An 18,613-nucleotide genomic window follows, 5' to 3' on the forward strand; every position below is an offset into this window, starting at 1 on the left:
ATTCAGCCCTGAGTACGGTGCTTTCGCGGCTGGCAGAAACTGCAGCGCTGTAACCCTGCGTCTCTATCCCAGCGCACACTGCAGACTTTCGCCGCGGGGCGATTTGCTGAATAAGCAGTTACCCTCCGTGCGACAAACCTCTCGCGTTTGAGTCCCCGTAGCCGATCCTCGTGCGATGGAAATCCTTCCTCCAGGTTCCGGAGCACCCCACTATTGCTGGAAATTCCTAACAAGATATCCTTTAGCCGTCCTGACTTGTCATACTCCCACACAGAGAAGCAGCACACGGGGGTAATGCACTCCCCTCGCCGCCATCTTCCCCCTTTGACATCTCATTTTTGTCCAACACACTTGCACCTGTTATTTGCCTTCGCTTGCTCCTGCTCATGGATAATTCATTCTCTAGTACAATGCACATCTTGAAACTTGTGATCTTTAACCTAGTGCTTCCATTTCTTTACCACAGAAAGCCTCCCATGCTCTAGAGTTCCTACCCTCAAACAGACATCATTTAAGGACACTCAAGATACACCACTACATGAAGAGATCAACGGTTTCTCTGTAATGATACTTACTCCAGGACAGAGTTTTCCAACATTGTAGAGACCCTATGCCTTACAGAAGAAGTGAGGAAAGAGGATGCTTTGCCCTTGACTATTAACATCTATTCTCCCCACATTCACTCATCCTTTGTGGCCTAGGCAGGTGCTAATTTGACTCTGGTGATTATCTGTGCATCCTGAACACTCTTTTTTTTTTTTTTTTCTGATTCAGTGTAATTTCCCAATTATCCTCCTCTTATTTTTTCAGTTTTCTTCACTACATACATGAACGCCTAAAATTCGTTAAGAAAAATTCAAAACAAAGATCTTTTACTCTGATCTGCCCTTACGTTTGTTTTTTTTTCCAGTTGTGCCATTTAAAAAAGCATAAGACAAACTTTACTTTTTTCCGACTCCCCTCTCCCATATTTTTACTGAGAAATCTCAACTATACAAAGTGTGCAAAGAATAGTATAAAGATTATTCAACAAATATATTTTCATATTTCCCTTGTCAATGTGAACATCTACATATATGCTTTGTAGACAGACATGCATGTGGATATTTATACACACATGTATATATGGACATTTGATTTACTTATTTATTTTCACTGAATCATTTGAAAATAACCAACAAATAGCATGACAATTCACCCCTAAATACTTTAAATGCAGAACTTAAGAACAGGGCATTCTCCTTCAAAAACACAATACAAGTGTCACAGTCCCCATCATCAACACTATAATAATTCTCTAAGAGCATCTACAATTGAGTCTGTATTCAAATTCCTTCGATTATCTACAAAATATCTTTTCTAACTTTTTTCCCCAGACCTTTAAATTCTCAGGTTTTAGGTACTTGTTGGTTGTTATAAACTTGATGTCTGTGTCCTCCCAAAATTCATACTTTGAAGCCTAACCCCAATATGACTGTAGTTGGAAACAGGAGGTTATAAGGTTAAATGGGTCAAAAGGGCAGCACTCTAAGGTGATAGGGCCAGGGCTCTTATAAGAGAAAAAGACACAAGAAGTCTCTAGCTCCCCACCATCATAAGGACACAGTAAGAAGGCAGTCATCTGCAAGCCAAGAGAACAGCCCTCACCAGGAAAAAAAAAAAAAAACAACAAGTTTATATGGGACTTCAGCCTCAGAACTATGAGAAAATAAACTGTTGTTTAAGCCATACATTCTATGGCATTTTGTTATGGAAGCCCAAACACACTAAAACAGTTGTTATGTCTCTTTAGTTCCAGAAAAAAAACTATTTATTTATTCATACCAGGAGGTGCTTAACCACTGAGGAACATCCCCAGTGCTTTTTATTTTTGAGACATGCCTCCCAAAATTGCTGAGGATGCCTTTGAGCTTGCAATCCTCCTGCCTCAGCCTTCTAAACAACTGGGATTACAGGTGTGTGCCACCATGCCTGCCTTTAATATTAGCTTTAAAAAAGAATACAAAGCCAATTGCTTGTCCAATCTTCCAAATTTCAGACTTTTCTGACTTTTTATGATGATCATCTGTTTTTCTTATAAACTGAAAATTGAATGTAAAGGCTTCATTAAGCCTAAGTCAACATTCTAGCAAGAACACTCCACAGGTGATACATGCTTCGCACTGTATCACCCCGGGAAGCATATAATGTCACACTGCCCTAATATCAGTGATGCCAGCTTGACCATTGTTTAAGTAGTGGCTATCAGATATTTCCACTGTAACTCAGTGTTTTTCCCTTTGAAACTATCAATAACCTAAGGAGTAATATTCTGATAAGATTATTCTGTTACACAATATCCCACATGATATTGGTATCTCATATGATTTCTAAAAACTACAAAATACTTTAAGATTATATATTTAAAAAATCAAGTGTCAGATCAATGTTAATTTTTCCACATTGTTTTTCAAACTTTCAAACGCAAAGTAAGATATATTTCTATCCTAAGTTCATAGCATTTTCATGGGAATATCGATATTTTCCCAGTCTGTGTACTTCCTCTGCACCAGGCAGGCCCCTGTGACTTGTGAAAAAAAACAAACTCAAACCCTCTCCCACGAGTAGGCCTCAATTACCCTCTTACCACTAGGGAATAAGAGAAGCAGAGACTAAACAAAATAGCTACATGTTCTTGCCACAGCAGCAATGAAGGAAGAAAAGCTTGCAAAGCTTTATTCAAATGGTCAGAGAGCATTCCAACATCATTTGTCAAAACAACATGTCCAAGTCAAGATCACAGTATGATGTGATAAAGGAAGTGGCCATTAAGATTACTAATTTTTGTTTTGCTCATGCATTTGGCACCAATTTATTGAAGATTTGGTGAAAAAAAAAAACTGAAACAGATAATGAAGACTTTGTTTATTACAGTGCAATGAGTTAGTCAGACCATAAAACATGCTGTCTCATTCAGCTTTTTGTTGCTGTGACCAAAATACCTAACAAGGACAACTTAGAAGAAGAAAGTTTATTTTGGATGACAGTTTCAGAGTTCAATCCCTGGTCCACCAATTCCATTGCTCTGTGCCCAAGATGAGGCAGAAGGGCATGGTGGAGGAGCAATGCTCACCTCACAGCAGCTTGCAAGCAGAGAGAGAGGAAGGGGAAGGGACCTCAGGAAACATGCACCTTTCTGGGCCATGTCCCTAGTGACCTACTTTCACCTGCCTACATTACTACCCAGTCAGCCCACTCAAACTAGGATGGACTTATTCAGTTATAGCTCTCGCAATCCAATCATTTCCCCTCTGAATGTTCCTGCATTAACACAGGAGCTCCAGAGGGACACCTCACATTTAAACCATAACACAGTTATGGTACTGAAGAAATTACAGTATTCAGCTGCTTACTTGAAGAAAGAAGGGTTTCTGGAATTAAACAGTTGTCAGGGACACAACCTTCTGAACACTTAAGCAGCTAAAATAGATTATACTTTCTTATTTGGGTGGCAAATAATACATTCTCAATGAACCTGACACTTTAGAACTGCTTTGTTAAAGGAAGTTCCAGTATTCAGTTTCAAAAGAACATGTGGAATGAGCAGATGGTAACAGGAGACTACACTTATTTCTTATCGCTAAAACAGCCCCGAGCACATAAGTTACAGGATTTGAAGAACTGCAGAGCTAGCTGGTCAAAAATAAATCACAATTTTCAAAGTGATTCATAGATTTTGAGACATAAAAATCATGTTTTAAACTTCTGCAGCTGCCATTAGGATGTCTGAGCTCTTCCACTTAAGCTCTATCCATTACCAATCGACATGGATCTGAACAGTTATTAAGCTCAAAGTAAACTATGCCTTCCAAGACTTTATTGAGGACACAATCAACTGTGACTTTCTCCTGCGACCCACCTCTCATTTCACCTGCACCTCCAAACATTTCTCTTCTTTTCCCCTCACACAAAATTCTACACTGGACAGTGAAATGTCTGTGTATAAACTGAATTAAACTACCTAAAAGAAGAAGAAACAAACATGATTTCCCAAACTAGAAATTGAACTCTCAAATTAATCAGGGGAACAGTAAAATATGTTAGGTAAAGTGTGAAGGTTTGAGAGTCACAGTAAGGAAGGACCCAGCTCTCCCATTTACTGGCTGTAAATTTTGAAGAAATATATAATCTCTCCCAGTTAAGAGTGTTCTTATTTATAGCATTACCTATGTCCCTATATTCTATAGAAAAGTGTTCTAGGTACCTCACAAACTGTTCTTGACAGGTCATCAATAATCTCCCCATTGCTAAACCAAGTGTCAATTCCTAATCTTCATATTCTTGGAATCATCAGCAGCATTTAGCAAACTTTATACTTCCTCCTTGAAATACTTCTTTACTTGGCCTCCAAGTCTTCATACTTTCCTGACTTTTCTTCTACTTCACTGGCTTTATTTTTCTTCTTCCTCTTTTTTTTTTTAAACTTTAAATGTTAACATACCCAGAGCTGAGTTAGTCCTTGCACTCCTTTCCCCCAGTGACATTCCTTCCCTCACTGATCTCAAGTCTTTCAGCTTTAAAGACCATCTACACATTGACAGTTTCCCAACTTCTCCCTTAGGGCTCTCTTCTGAACTTCAAACTCACATATCCAGCTCCCAACCAACATATCCTAATAAGATTCTCCAACTTGACGACACGTCCAAAAGTGAACCCCTGTCTTCTTGCTCCTACAGTCTTTCCCACCTCAGTTAATAGCAACTCTGTTTTTATAGCTACCTACCAAGGCCAAAATCCTACAATCGTCTTTAATTCCTCTCTCATACACACATTTCACATTCCAATCCCTCAACAAATGCTACTGGCTATACCTCAAAGTGTATTCAGAATCCAAAGCCTCCTCAACACCCTCACTACAACCACTCTATTCAGAACCACCAGCACCTCCCATCCTTGTACCCTGCAGTCTCAACACAGCAGGTGAAGTGATGCTAATGTAAAAAAAAAAAAAAAAAAATTGTGATCACATCTCAAATTCTTTCTTAGCTTCTCATCTAAAGCTGAATAAAAGCCACCTACATAACAACCTATACTTCATGAGTGAGCTGGCTGTCCTCCTCCTTGATTATTATTTTCCATATGCTCTGATTCCTTGGTGTTCCTCAAAGACACTAAGGAGGATCTCACTTCAGAACAATGAACCCTAGATTTCCTCATGGCACATTCATTCACCTACTTCACGTCTCTGCTATAACATCACCTTTTTGGTGAAGCTTTCCCTGACTATCAGGATCAAATCCACTACCCAAACAAGCACTTCAACCATATAACACACCACGTTTTATTTATTTATCACCTGTCTCTCCTGCTATAACATAAGCACATGAAGGTGAAATTTTGCATTTTCTCTACTGCATTACCAGTGCCTAAAACTTCTGCCATATCAGACACATTCAAATACTTGTTGAAGAAATGAACTAATTCATGATATATGTTTGCCTTGTTTTAAAAAAGAATTGTGTGCAAGCGGGTAACGCTTGTAATACCAGCTACCCTGAGGCAAGACGATTTCAAGTCCAAGGCCAACCTGCACAACTTATGGAGACCCTTTCTCAAAACAAAAAAATAAAAAGGACTGGGAATGTCACTCGGTGGTAAAGCACCCTAAGTTTGATCCCCAGTACCACAAAAACAAATAAATAAAGCATATCTTTATTTTACATGCAAAGTATATCTTGAGTTTATAGAACTGTCCCATCAAATAATTTCTCTATGATAATCTCATCGATCATTATAGGTCTCCTTAATCAAATTCCTTTTAACATACTACTTGGTTTTTCCCCCAGCTACGAGTTTTGTCTACCTTCTTTACCTTTTCTATTCTGTATGTGACATATAACCAATAAAACAGATCTTAGGACCTATGAAGTAAATAAGCTGACATAATTAAGCACAGTTAATGAATTTCAAAACTGTTTCTTAAAGTAAATAGAGTCATAATTCATTTACATGAAGTTTTCAGTCCCACAAGTGGTGGTTTATTTGTTTCTTTTTGAAATAGTTAGGAAAAAAAGATCCTTTAAGGAAGGTAGCCAAATAAATAAACTTAAATACAAGAACAGAAGGTAACTAGCTCATTCTATCATTCTGTTATCACTGACATATACTAACTATCAACATTCAGAGAGAAATATGCATGCATAAAATATCTTCAGTGAGAGTGAAGAGCCATAAATTACAACTGCTAGGCTGAATGGAGATAATCGTTTAAAAGTCATATATTTTGGAAATTTTCTATTCCAAAAGTGCCCAGGAATAAGCCCCACGTTTTAGAAATTTTTCTGCCCTGAACTAACCACTGCCCTAAAATTTTATTGTTCCATCATTTTATGGCTCCCACTAACCAAAGCAACCATGAGCCAAAAACCCCTGCAATTTCATTAAACATCACTAACACATTGAAGTTAACATACCCAGATTTAAATAAGATTAGAAATCTAATCTTACTTAAGAGTTAATATGAATATAATATACATACATACATTCTTTAATAGAAGGAAATAAAAACTCCACTTGGACCCTTAGGATTTACCGAATGTAATAATGATGCAGGTTTTTTCCTTTCAAAGAAGTATTTTTGGTTCAGCCATTTAGCTTTAAGTACAAGGTATAGATCAAGAAAAATGAACCATCTATATGGAATTCAAATTCTAATTTAACATTATATTATAGGATATATAAGTGGAAACATAAGTAGTATTCTTATGCATGGCAGAATTTCACTATGTCATCCTTCCTCTTATTTGATTCAGCCCATGATATTGGTCTGCACATTTGTAAAGTGTTGATTCTTTATAAAGTACTACAATTAAATGAACAAATAGGAACAAAACCTATAAACCACACTAGCTCCCTACTCTAACCACTGAGTTTATGTGTCCCAACAAACAAACAATAAATATTATATTGAGATGTAATAGATAAGGTCGGGGTGCAGGGGGGTTGGGAGGACAGCCATAGCTCAGTGGTAGAGCACTTGCCTGGCATGCTCAAGGCCCTGGGTTTGATCCCCAGCACCACAAAGAGGAGAAGGATGGGGGAGATGTAAAATGGATAATCAGGAATAAACACACTTCATAGTTCTAGGTCTAACTTTGCAACTTTTAAAATTACTTCAAGATCCATACTATATTAGTTAGGATAACAGTCCACCAGACCATTACTACATATCTAATAGAATAGCTAAAATTTAAAAAAAAAATAGTGACAATTACTAAATGCTGGTAAGGATGCCAAGAGACTGAATATTTCATGTACTGCTGTTTAAAAAGTAAAATGGTACAGCCTGTCTGGGAAACACTTTAGCAGTTTCTTCAAACACTAAACATACAGTTACCATACCATCCAGCAATCATATTGCTGGGCATTTATCCCAGAAAAAGAGAAAAGTTATGTCCCTACAAAAAAAAAAAAAAAAAAACTGTACAAAAATGTTCTTAGCAGCCTTATTTGTAATAGCCACAAATGGGAAACAGCACAGATGTTCAGGTGAATGCTTAAACTGTGGCGCATACATACTGTGGAATACTATTCAACAATTCTAAAAAGAAAGAACTATGGATACATGCAACATTTTGGATGCATCTCAAGAATTGTTTCATTCAACAATTTGTCAATTAATTAGAAAAGATTACATGTGATAAGTTTCCATTTATTTATCAGACCTGTAATAACAAAATTATAAAGACAGAATACTGATTAGTAATCACTAGACTAGAAAGGGGTAACACAAAGGAGATCTTTGTGGCAATGGAATAGTTCTCTATCTTGATTGTGGCAGTGGTTACAAAAACCTACACAGATAAAATAGCACAGAACTGTACATAGGCCTTGAACAACCATCAATTTCTTGGTTTTGATACTGTACCTATGGTTACATAAAATGTAACCACTGAAGAAAGTTGAATGAAATTATATAAAATGTAACCATCAGGGAAAACCAGATCTTTTCACTATTTTTGAAACTTCCTGTGAATCTATATCACCATAAAGCTAAAGTAAAATAAATGGAAAGAATTATTAATATAGAGGAAAAATATACTATAAAGCAACAGCGTGGTATTAGAGCAAGAGCAGTCAAACAGAAGGAGGAGGATCCAGTGTTCAGGGTACACGTGAGAACTCAACACAGTGAACACAGTACCACTACCTACGGGAAAAGGAGAAGCCCACTAGGAAACATTCTACGGAAAAGAAACTGAATCACAAACTTATGACCTGTGGAAAGACAGACTCCCGATGCATTAAAAATCTGTAAGTTTAAAAGAAAACTGTGAAGTTAGTGAAAAATAACACAGGAGACTAACTCTGTAATAGAACTGAGGGGAAACTTATAAAACAAAACCTCTAAAATATAAACCATATGGGGAAGAAGTTTTTTGTCAAAATTGAAGATGTCTGGGGCTGGGGCTGTAGCTCAGTGGCAGAGCACTTGCCCAGCATGAGTGAGGCATTGGGTTTGATCCTCGGCACCACATAAAAATAAACAAATGAAATAAAGGTATGCTGTCCATCTACAACTGCAAAAAAAATTTCTTTAAATATTGAAGATGCCTGTTCAATGAAAGATATACTTTAAAAAGATTATCAACAAATTGCTTATTGGCAACAAATATACTTGTAATATTTAAAGGATTATCATCTAAGAAATACCAGGACTTCTGCAAATCAAGAAAGGTCTCCGGTTTGAGAGACCTTTGGTTTGGACAGGGTTTGAGTGTATTCCCCAAGAGTTCCCGTGTTGAAATTTAATCCCTATGTGATGTATTTAGGGAGAGGAAATTTAATCTCATAATAATGTTTAGAGGTGGGACCTTCAGGAGGTGATGAAGAATACATAATATCAGAATACAGCCCCCAGGACTGAAAATCAGTGGCCTTATGAGAACAGGGAGACAAACCAGAAGATACCTACATACACATGTGTGCATTTCCTGTCTCTGGCCACGTGATGCCTTGCACTGCCCCAGGACACAGCCAGAGAGAAGGTTATCACCATACCTGTGGTGATAATACACACCAATAATCCCAGCAACTCCGGAGGCTGTGGCCGAAGGATCACAATCATGAGTCCACCTAAGCAATTTAGCAAGACCTTGCCTCACATGAAAAAATAAAAAGGGCTAGGATGTAGTTCAGTGATAAGAGTGCCCATGGGTTCAATCCTCAGTATTGAAAAGAAAACAAAACAAAAAAAAGTGGTGGTTATCACTAGGTGCATCCCCTCAAACTTGCACCTCCATGAGCCAAAATAAAACTCTGTGCTACAACTTATCCAATCTGTGGTACTATGCTAACTCAACAGAAAATAAACTCACTCAGACTAAAATGTTAAAATAAAAATAGGTAAAAGGAAGAAAAGGCAATTTTACAAAAGAAAAAACCGCAAAAGGTAAATTGTACATGAAGAAATGCTCAAGGGCTGGGGTTGTGGCTCAGGGGTAGAGCACTTGCCTACTATGCATGAGGCACTGGGTTCAATCCTCAGCACCACATAAAAATAAAAAATAAAAGATAAATAAAATAAAATAAAATAAAAATAAATTGGAGTGGCAACCCTCTATTGGGACTACTCTAAAAAAAAAAGAAATGCTCAAATTTATTACTAATAGTGGAACGTAATTTTAAATCACATTTTGTTTTCTACCTATTATTCTGGAAAAATTAAGGCACTGTATAACATCAAATATTGGAGGGGATATAAAGATAGAGAGATCTGCATGAAGTACCTAGGAGTAGAAACAACTATAGTTTGTTCTGGAACATAATCTGGCAGTGCTTCAATTAAATACACGAATATTGTATTATCAATAATCACATTCCTAGATGTATGTCTCAAAGATATCATCACAGAAATCTAAGTGATATATTTATAACAGTATTGTATTCATCACTGTGCTAGGAAAATGAAGGCAATGTGAGCATCCACAAATAGGCAAATGAATGGAAGTAGATGTACATTCTGAAATACTGTGCAGCAGAGAAGCAATGGACAACAATACAAATAGGTCTTTAAAACACAACAGGAAAAGAAAGAAATTAATATGCTATATAGCAGGACATCATCTGTATGATTTCTTTTTTAGTTGTAATTGGACACAATACCTTCATTTTATTTATTTTTATGTGGTGCTGAGGATTGAACCCAGGGCCTCACACTTGCTAGGCGAGTGCTCTACTGCTGAGCCACAACCCCAGCCCCTCATCTGTATAAATTTAAAATGTGGATACCAAAGTCACACACATTTAATCACACAAACAGAAGAATGCATGTCACACACATTAGATGGTTGCCACTGGTGGATGAGCAAGAGAACGGAGATTTGGAAATAAAAGTCATTGCATGATAAAAAAAAAAAAAAAAGGAGAGGACTTAAACAGCCCAGTGATGATGACTGAATTGAATAAGACTAACTCAATTCCTTGCATCTGAGGTTCAAAACAGTCTTTAAGGACTCTCTTCTATACCTAAATATTATCCTATTCTTCTCAAGATATGCATGCAAAAAACAGACCACCATTTCAAAAGTTTTCAGTGCTAAACTTATTACATGAAGAAACCACCCGATTTCCTTGAATTTCAAAATAAAACATCCAATATAAAAGAAAATTGTTAGATACAAGAGTCACTACCCCAAAATTTAAGTTCCCACAGTGATACTCAAACAAGGTAAAAACCAATCCCCAACCTAAAGTAACTAAGATCTGCTATTTTGGATGAAATAGGGCATCTTTAATTCTTCAAAATAAGACATTTTCGATAGATTATTTTCATTTTTGAGCTGCCATCCACCTCCACACTATCACAAGTTTTCTTATAAAGCAAAAAGATCCCAATTTTTATGTAACAAAATGTCAAAAATAGTTCATTTCTTTCATACAACAGGAGATTCTTGCCATCTTGTCCACACTATCCCAAGAAACAAACATTAGGAAAGGTTAGTTTGCCTTTTTGATTTCATGGCAAATGTCAGGGAGAAAGAATCTGTAGCTGTGACTGACTAAACCCGAAACTCAGCAGCATCAAGATGCCAATGCAGCCCACGGTGCAACTGAAGATGCCATAGTTTCACAGTATAAGAACAGGCAAATTCTGCATTGAACCTAACAGAGACACAGCAAGTGGGTCAAACATACAATAAAGTACAGAACAAAAGATACAATATGATTTTTAAATCGAAAGAAAGGTAGTGGTGACTCCAAACATAGCTTCAAAACGCGAGGACCCATTAGTAAGTGAAGTTGCAGATATCCTCTCAGACCAGCTCCTAGGGCAAAGGAATAGGAACAGGCAAGTGGCATCTAAAAGGTGAAACTAACAGACGCCTCAGTACCGCCGGCAAGGGCAAACTAAAGAGCAGTACCAACAGGTAAAGGCAGATCATTTGTACCCCAGAAGCAAACACATTACCTGAAAGCACTGTCAATAACCATCCATGATCATCACTATCACCGCATCCCGTTTAGATTGTCCCTGGAGGCAAAGTAGTTGCATCTCAAAACCAAAGCCACTGTCACAAGCGCATATGTCACTCACCAGGCATGGGGCCCCAAAGACCCCTGGCGGGACCCCCCACGATCCTGATAAAGGCTCCTGGCCGCGGGCCTGAACCTACAGGCTAAGCACCCAACAGAGCTTTCAGCAGCAGCGATCTGACAGCTGGCGCCGCCCGGGTTGAGGCGGGCTTGTGACCCTTGACCCTCGACAATGCGGGCAAACCGCGTGCGGGGGTTTACCCGGGAGAGGCTCCAAGCCCTCCTACCTGTCACAGCTTCATCACATGCCGCGATGTGGTCTGTCAGATCAATCAGCCGTGGGAGCCCCAACAAGAGAGGACAAGGCGAGGGCGTATCTAAGGAGAAGCTGGGGTGCGCAAATCCAAGTGCGAAATCCTCGGGAGCTGCAAGCGCCGGCGGATCGCCCTCTCCCCACTGAGGTTGCAAGGTGCCGCTGCCGCCGCCGCCGCAGTAAATCAGCTGACACCAGGCTCAACTGCCGTGACTTTCGCTGCAACTGTCGCAAAAATGAGGGGGAGGGAAGTGCTCACCATTTCCCAACAAGCCGTGCCTAAGTCAGCGCGTAGGAGCCGGCCTGTTACCGTGGAGACCGGAAGGCGGCGCGAGGGTCAGCTGTGAGCTAGGAGCTCACGGCCGCCATGATGGTTGTGGGAAGGCTGCTCTAGGCTGTCCTCTCGCCTCCCACTGCTCGTTGGGAGGACCGAGCTGAGAGGAGGCTGAGTGGCAACTCTAGGTCTTCCCTGGGGCCAGGATATTGAGAGTTTGTTCTTGCTCCACTACGACTCAGTTCAGGGGGCTGGGAAATGTTACTCTTTTCCTGTGGGCTTCAGAACTTGGCTGTTACCCACGACGCAGACGGCCAGAGAAGGAACTCTCCTTTGCAACTAGAGGAAGCCCGACCTTGTGCAACACTCTTTTAGAGAATAGGGAATGAATATATGTTTTCTGTGTGAACTACTTAGTGGAGCATGAGGTCTGCAGTCTGGCATGTGTTTGGATCTCACTTCCTCCACTGCACATTGTTAGTGTCATCTTGAGCGTGTTGCTTCTCTGCATTCTCTTTTCATTTTTCCCACTTACAAAACTAGGATAATAACCTCGTGAATCTATAGGGAATTAAAGGAGTTCAATGTATGTTAATGACACTGTGCTTCTCTATCTTCCTCCCAAATATTGACTGGTTGATTGAATGAATGAATGGATGACAGCCAAGTTGAAAACTAGTGGCATGCTGGTGACCAATGGTCAATTCCGTTTGTTTGTTGTTGTTGTTGTTTTAAAGAGAGAGAGAGAGAGAGAGAGAGAAAGAAGAAAGAAAGAAAGAAAGAAAGAAAGAAAGAAAGAAAGAAAGAAAGAAAGAAAGAAAGAAGGAAGAGATTCAGTATATGGTTTTTGATGGTGTCATTGTTGTTTGTTTTGTTTTGTTGTCTGTATACGCTTACTAGTGGATTTATGGGATAAGTAAGAATCCTATTGCAGTCCTCAAAAGGTCCTGTATATATGAATCACCTTAGGATCTTGTTATGGTAAGTTTCTGATTCAGTAGGTCTGAGGTGGGTTCTGGGATTCTGCACTTCCAACAAGCTCCCAGGTGATATCCCTCGCTGCCACTCCTGGGATCACACTTTAACTTGCAAAATCCTATTGGATACAGGGCCTGGAGAATGGAACTAGGGGACCAGAGCAGGAACAATCACAGGTAGTTTTTTTAGTAATTTGCCAAAGGGTGCTGACTGTTGCTTTGGTCAAAAGGCTTTCAGTCAAATTCCAGACCAGCCTGGGCAACTTAGTGAGGCCCTGTCTCAAAATAAAAAATAAAAAGGGCTGGGGATGTAGCTTAGTGGTAGGGTGCACCTGGGTTCAGTCCCCAATGCTGAGGGAAAAAAGTTTCCTGTTACAGTTTGTTATTTCAGCTAATGGCAAATCGTCCCTCCCCTTTCCCCCCAGGCAGACAGCTTCTCCCCAAAAACACATTAGAGCCCCATCGGTGTCCTGGGTGTCATAACCCTTGTTCCTTCACCAGACCATTTAGCATCTAACTTCTGCACTGTACTTTAGGTCTTAGGTATCCTTTTTCTTATATGCTGCTTCTGTTTATTTCTAGAGACCAAATCTGCTGCCATACTGTTGACCTGGGAAGTTAATAAAGTACTTGAAAATCAATAATTCTGAAGTTGTCTTGTGCTGAAAATTGGAATTCTGTGATTTTCTTCTGCTTTTGACTAAATGCTTTACAACCATTTAGTTGTAGGAGAAAAAAATGATGTTAAATAGAATAAGTTAATTCCTAAGCCCGCTGGCTTCAGTACACACATTTCCTCTATTGTTTTGATGAGTACATTTATAACATTAAGTTCATAATCCTCCATAATTTAAAGATTAATGAAAAGTTTTTGTATTATTATCACTCTGATCCTTCTCTACCAAGTTTACAAAACTTATCACCACCACCTATATTTATATAAAATCTAATGAGCTACAGGGCTAACATAAATATTCATATATTAATGACTAAAACATTTCTGGTTCAGAAAAATTACACATACAAATACATACATGAGTTTTAAATATAACCTTCCTGAAAAATAAGATTTGGATATTCAGTAAGCTGATCCTGAATATATTTATTTGGATAAAACATTTATTCTTCTCAATCCAGAGGGATTATATAAAAATCTTACTGAGAAAACAAAAATCTGGCATATTCGGAATCAGGCCCTGCTTCTCTCTGAGACTCAGGAGGTAGGGAATTTCCTAAACATTGGGAAGCATATTGGATGCTGGGCAGCTAAAAAGAATGACAAACGTCCACCAAGATGTATAAGCTATATTACGCTACAGTACGAAAAATGCACAAGTAAGGAATAGGGAAGAAAGGTGATGAAATACTCCTAGGTGGGAGTAAGGAAGTGTAATCACATTAGATTTTATGAAGGTCTAGAAAAATGGAAATGATTTAGGATAGGATAAATTGGTAAAAGAAGAAATCTTTGGCACCAATATTGAAATGTAACACATGGCTATAAATGCTCAACAATTAAATTTGAGGGTAGTATAGGGAATGAAGGAGACATATGGGAAAATGTAGATTTAGGGTCTAGCTATTTCCACCCTGTGGGGGACTCCTCTAACAGGCAACCTTTGCCTTGATGCTCTTTTGGGTTGGTAGGGACTTTATCAGGTTGGGCCCAGACCCAATAATAATTTAAAAAGTGATTTAAGCTTTTTGTACTTTATTCCAAAGACACTAACAAAATAATTGGATAATTTCAACCAATATATAGAGCAATACTTTTCCTAATAATGTTATATTCATTTTTGATTGCTTTATAATAAATTGCCTCAAACTCAGTGACTTACAGCTACACAAATTTATTGCCTCCACTTCCAAGAAAAAGAGTTCAGGCACAACTCCTGTCCTCATGCTTTCACAAGGGTACCACCACAGTCTCATCTGGAGACTTAACTGGAGAAGAATCTAATTCCAAACTCATACTGTCTCCTTCTCTTCCTTGTTGCTAAGTGACTAAGGTCTCTGGCTTCTTACTGACAAATCAGCTGGAAGTGGCCATCAGGTCCTGGAGGCCACAGTTCCTTAACACATGACCTTATCAAAAGCCTTCTTGCAACATGGCAGCTTACTTCTTCAAAGCCAGCAAGGAGAATGAAGTGAACCCAAGAAAGAAGGAGTCATACTGACATAGGTACAGATAACGATACGGATATATAAACGTACATATAGATAGTAACCTAAATAAGAGAGGGGCAGCCTGGTAGCTCTGCCATATTCTACTGGTAAGCAAGCAATAGGTTTCACCTACTCTCCAGAAGAGAGGTTCATACAAAGATGTGACTTATTGGGGTCAGGGGTATGTCATCTTACGGTATGCCTGCCACAAATATTAATTTGGCAGCAATGTACCATGTAAGTTAAATGGGAAACACAGGGGGGTAAGGAGGAAAGGGAGATATTGTTTTGTCATTTTTTAAAAAATTTTTTAATATTTATATTTCAGTTTTTCGGTGGACACAACATCTTTATTTTATTTGTATGTGGTGCTGAGGATCTAACCCAGCGTCCCGCGCATGGCAGGCGAACGTGTTACCACTTGAGCCACATCCCCAGCCCCTATTGTCGTTGTCATTTTAACCAAAAATGTATAGTTGTCACTGAAAGAGAACAATAAATAGAACCCATAAGGTAAGGGATAGGGCTTTGATCACACTAGAGGCATTAAATAAAATGCAGGAATCACTTTGTCTTTAGAATTTAGTAGCAAATCACCCTACAACACACCAAGCCTTTCTGGACTTCTTGGGTTCCAAGTTAGCTCTCCCAAAGGCAGAGACTTGTTCCTCCACTTATAAATTTCAAAAAAGAGAGATGATCACATGGCCCAGCAATGTGACAATGATCTCATTGTTACTGTCATTTTCTGATTATTTCACAATGCTGTTCTTTTTCTTCCTCATCTAGACTGTAATTAATTTGCTGTGCCCCAAAGTGCTTCACACTTTGCTAATAGTATCTTTTTCTTAGGTTATCCATTCTCCTAAAAGTCACATCAGTTAGGGGCTCATGCTCTCTCTAAGAGTCCTCACACTTTATCACGTTGCAGTAGAGGAATTTAACAAATGTTCTTTGTGTGATTTTTGTGTAATTTAAACCCCCTTGTGTAATTAAGAGCTTCCCTTTGAACTTTCTCACATGATGTGAAAATCCACTGGTAAGACTTCTCTTTTTCTCCCTATCTCATGACTTCTACTGAATCAAACCATTTCTTTCCAAGTAACATGTTGCCTTTTTCTAGAAATATCTCTAGTTGCTCCATATTCAGGCCTTCTTTGTAGAAGGAGGGAAGATTGGGGGTGCTAAAAGTCCTAGCCAAAGAAAATTTGGAATTACCTCAACAAACTTCCAGGATCTGCAAGGGGAAATTAGGATAGTAAAGGAGGTGATGAGTGTCCATCACCAATGCAGCAACAGGGGCTTGAGACCGTCCTATTCACCCTGCTCTTCAAGGTTTCCCTTCAGGAAGAGAGAACCTGTAGAACCCTGGAAGAGCTACATCCCAAATCTGTATGGAGAAGGGGATCCACACAGTGCAGACAGAGGATCATGGGAAACACAGAGATGCACTATCCAGATTCCCCGTCAAGGAAGAGCCACTTCCCACCTACTTTGGTCACTGTTCTTTCTTTGGTGTTGCCTCAGCTGGTCACCTTACTTTGAGAAGCAGGTTAATGAATAAATGAAGCAAGAGAAGGTGGCCAGAGGCATGCTTCTCCTGGGGAACCCTGGTCAATGTGCAAGGGAAGAGTATTAAGGCTTATTGGCTCTTTCTGTCCCAAGAAGGAGTCTTTTTATAAACAATCTGCCCTGGAGCACTCTCTTGGGTTAGTGGAGTCTGCCATAGTCTCTCTCTGATCAATCCTGCTTCTCCCTCTTTCCCCTCGGGTTGTTATTCCCCAATAAACCTTCTGGACTCATCATTGCATCTCAGAGTCTGCTTCCCAAGTTGTTCCATGGAGCAGTCTTAACAACTGATAAATCTGCAGTCTTCGTTGTACTTCCTTTTGCAACCTTTCTTTCAGTTTCATTTTTTTCACCTAAAAAACTGGACAAAAGTAAAGACTAAACAAAATTTTAATGAAAGAGAGATTTAAGAGGCATAAGAAAGGAAAGAGACATGAGAGACCTCATTTAGATATTGATTCAAATAAGTTACAAAGTAAATCAGGAGAAAGGCAGGAAATTTTAACACTAATATAAATATAAAATATAATAATATAAAATAAGTTTTTAAAATATATTAGATGTAGTAATGGCATTTTGATTATGATTTTTAAAAAGGATCCCTTCTACACATGCTGGTTGAAATACTTACGGATGAAATTATACGATGCTTGGCATTTATGCCACAGTAATATGAGGTAAAGTGGATAGTGACAATAGCATGTTAACTTTACTTCCATCTTCATAAAATTTGTATTTTACTTTGCTTATCCTAAATGTAATTCACGAAGATGAAATGGGTTACTTATTCAACACCAATAGACAATCTGCTTAGGCACTGCTTAGGCACTATGCAGGAAATACAAAAACCTGGTTCTTGTGGCCAATTTGCTCACATTTTGGTGGGGACATAGATACAACCACCATTGTGAGAACTGATTATCTTGGAACTTTCTGCCAGTTGTGGGTGTGATCCTCCTACTTCCCTTCCAATATTAATATTCTGAATTTGGGTAGGAAATATTGTTTTTAACATTGTGTAAATAATCACTTCTTATTGTAGAAAAGCCATTAAGATAAAATTTTATTTTTATTGAATTTCTTCAGTATCTAGCCTTTGGACGTATAGATAAGTAACTTAAGAATGGACTGAATGATGAGGGGGTGTGTGCACATATGCACACACAAGGATTTGCTCCAAGACAAGCCTGAGAGAGGGCTTTGAACATAATAAAAATCTTTATTAAGATTTTAATCATTTCTTTTGCTGTCAGTCTTTTCTAGCTAGACAATAACTGTGCTGCTGCCACAAGCAAAAAGTGCTCTCCAAGTGAAACATGGATTGTTAGTTATGTAGAGATTTTACTTCTAAAGAGTTAATTTCAACAATAGACTAAATTTTGTGCCCCCATTCATATGTTAAAAATCTACCCCACAATGTGATGCCATTTGGGTGTGAGGTGTTTGGGAGGTACCCAAATGGCATCATGAGGAATTCTCATCATGGAATTAGAAAAGACCAGAGAAAGCTTGCTTTTCCTCTCTTTCTTCCCATCATGGGAGGATAAAAGAAGATAGTCATCTGCGAAACAGCAACAGAGCCACATGCTGGATCTGCTAGTCCTCAGTACAGCAAGAAATATATGTTTGGTTTTTAAGCACCAGGTCTAAGATATTCTGTTACAACAGTGGGAACTGGCTAAGGCAAATCCAGAACATACTCTTAAAAAATTCACAGAAGCCAGGTGCAGTGATACATGCCTTTAACTTGGGAGCTGAGGCAAGAGGATTGCAAGTTGGAGGCTCAGCAACTAAGCAAGA

At 38.8% G+C, this 18,613-nt stretch overlaps 1 protein-coding gene across 4 annotated transcripts in view; it reads right to left on the reverse strand.

Annotated features, from left to right (window-relative positions):
- The window catches only part of Wdr7 (WD repeat domain 7), a 334,029-nt gene extending 321,952 nt beyond the window's left edge, over window positions 1–12,077 (reverse strand). For 2 of the 4 annotated variants that reach the window (XM_015482357.2, XM_048806161.1), the window contains exon 1: window positions 11,802–12,077. The gene's annotated coding sequence lies outside the window, so the exon portion shown is untranslated. Of the gene's footprint in view, window positions 1–11,575; window positions 11,706–11,801 lie in introns of those variants that run through there. The other 2 variants (XM_048806162.1, XM_048806160.1) reach the window with 2 other exon arrangements.
- Between the last annotated feature and the right edge of the window lie 6,536 nt (window positions 12,078–18,613).

Source organism: Marmota marmota, unplaced genomic scaffold (assembly GCF_001458135.2).
Source record: "Marmota marmota marmota unplaced genomic scaffold, marMar, whole genome shotgun sequence".
Taxonomy (NCBI): Eukaryota; Metazoa; Chordata; class Mammalia; order Rodentia; family Sciuridae; genus Marmota; species Marmota marmota.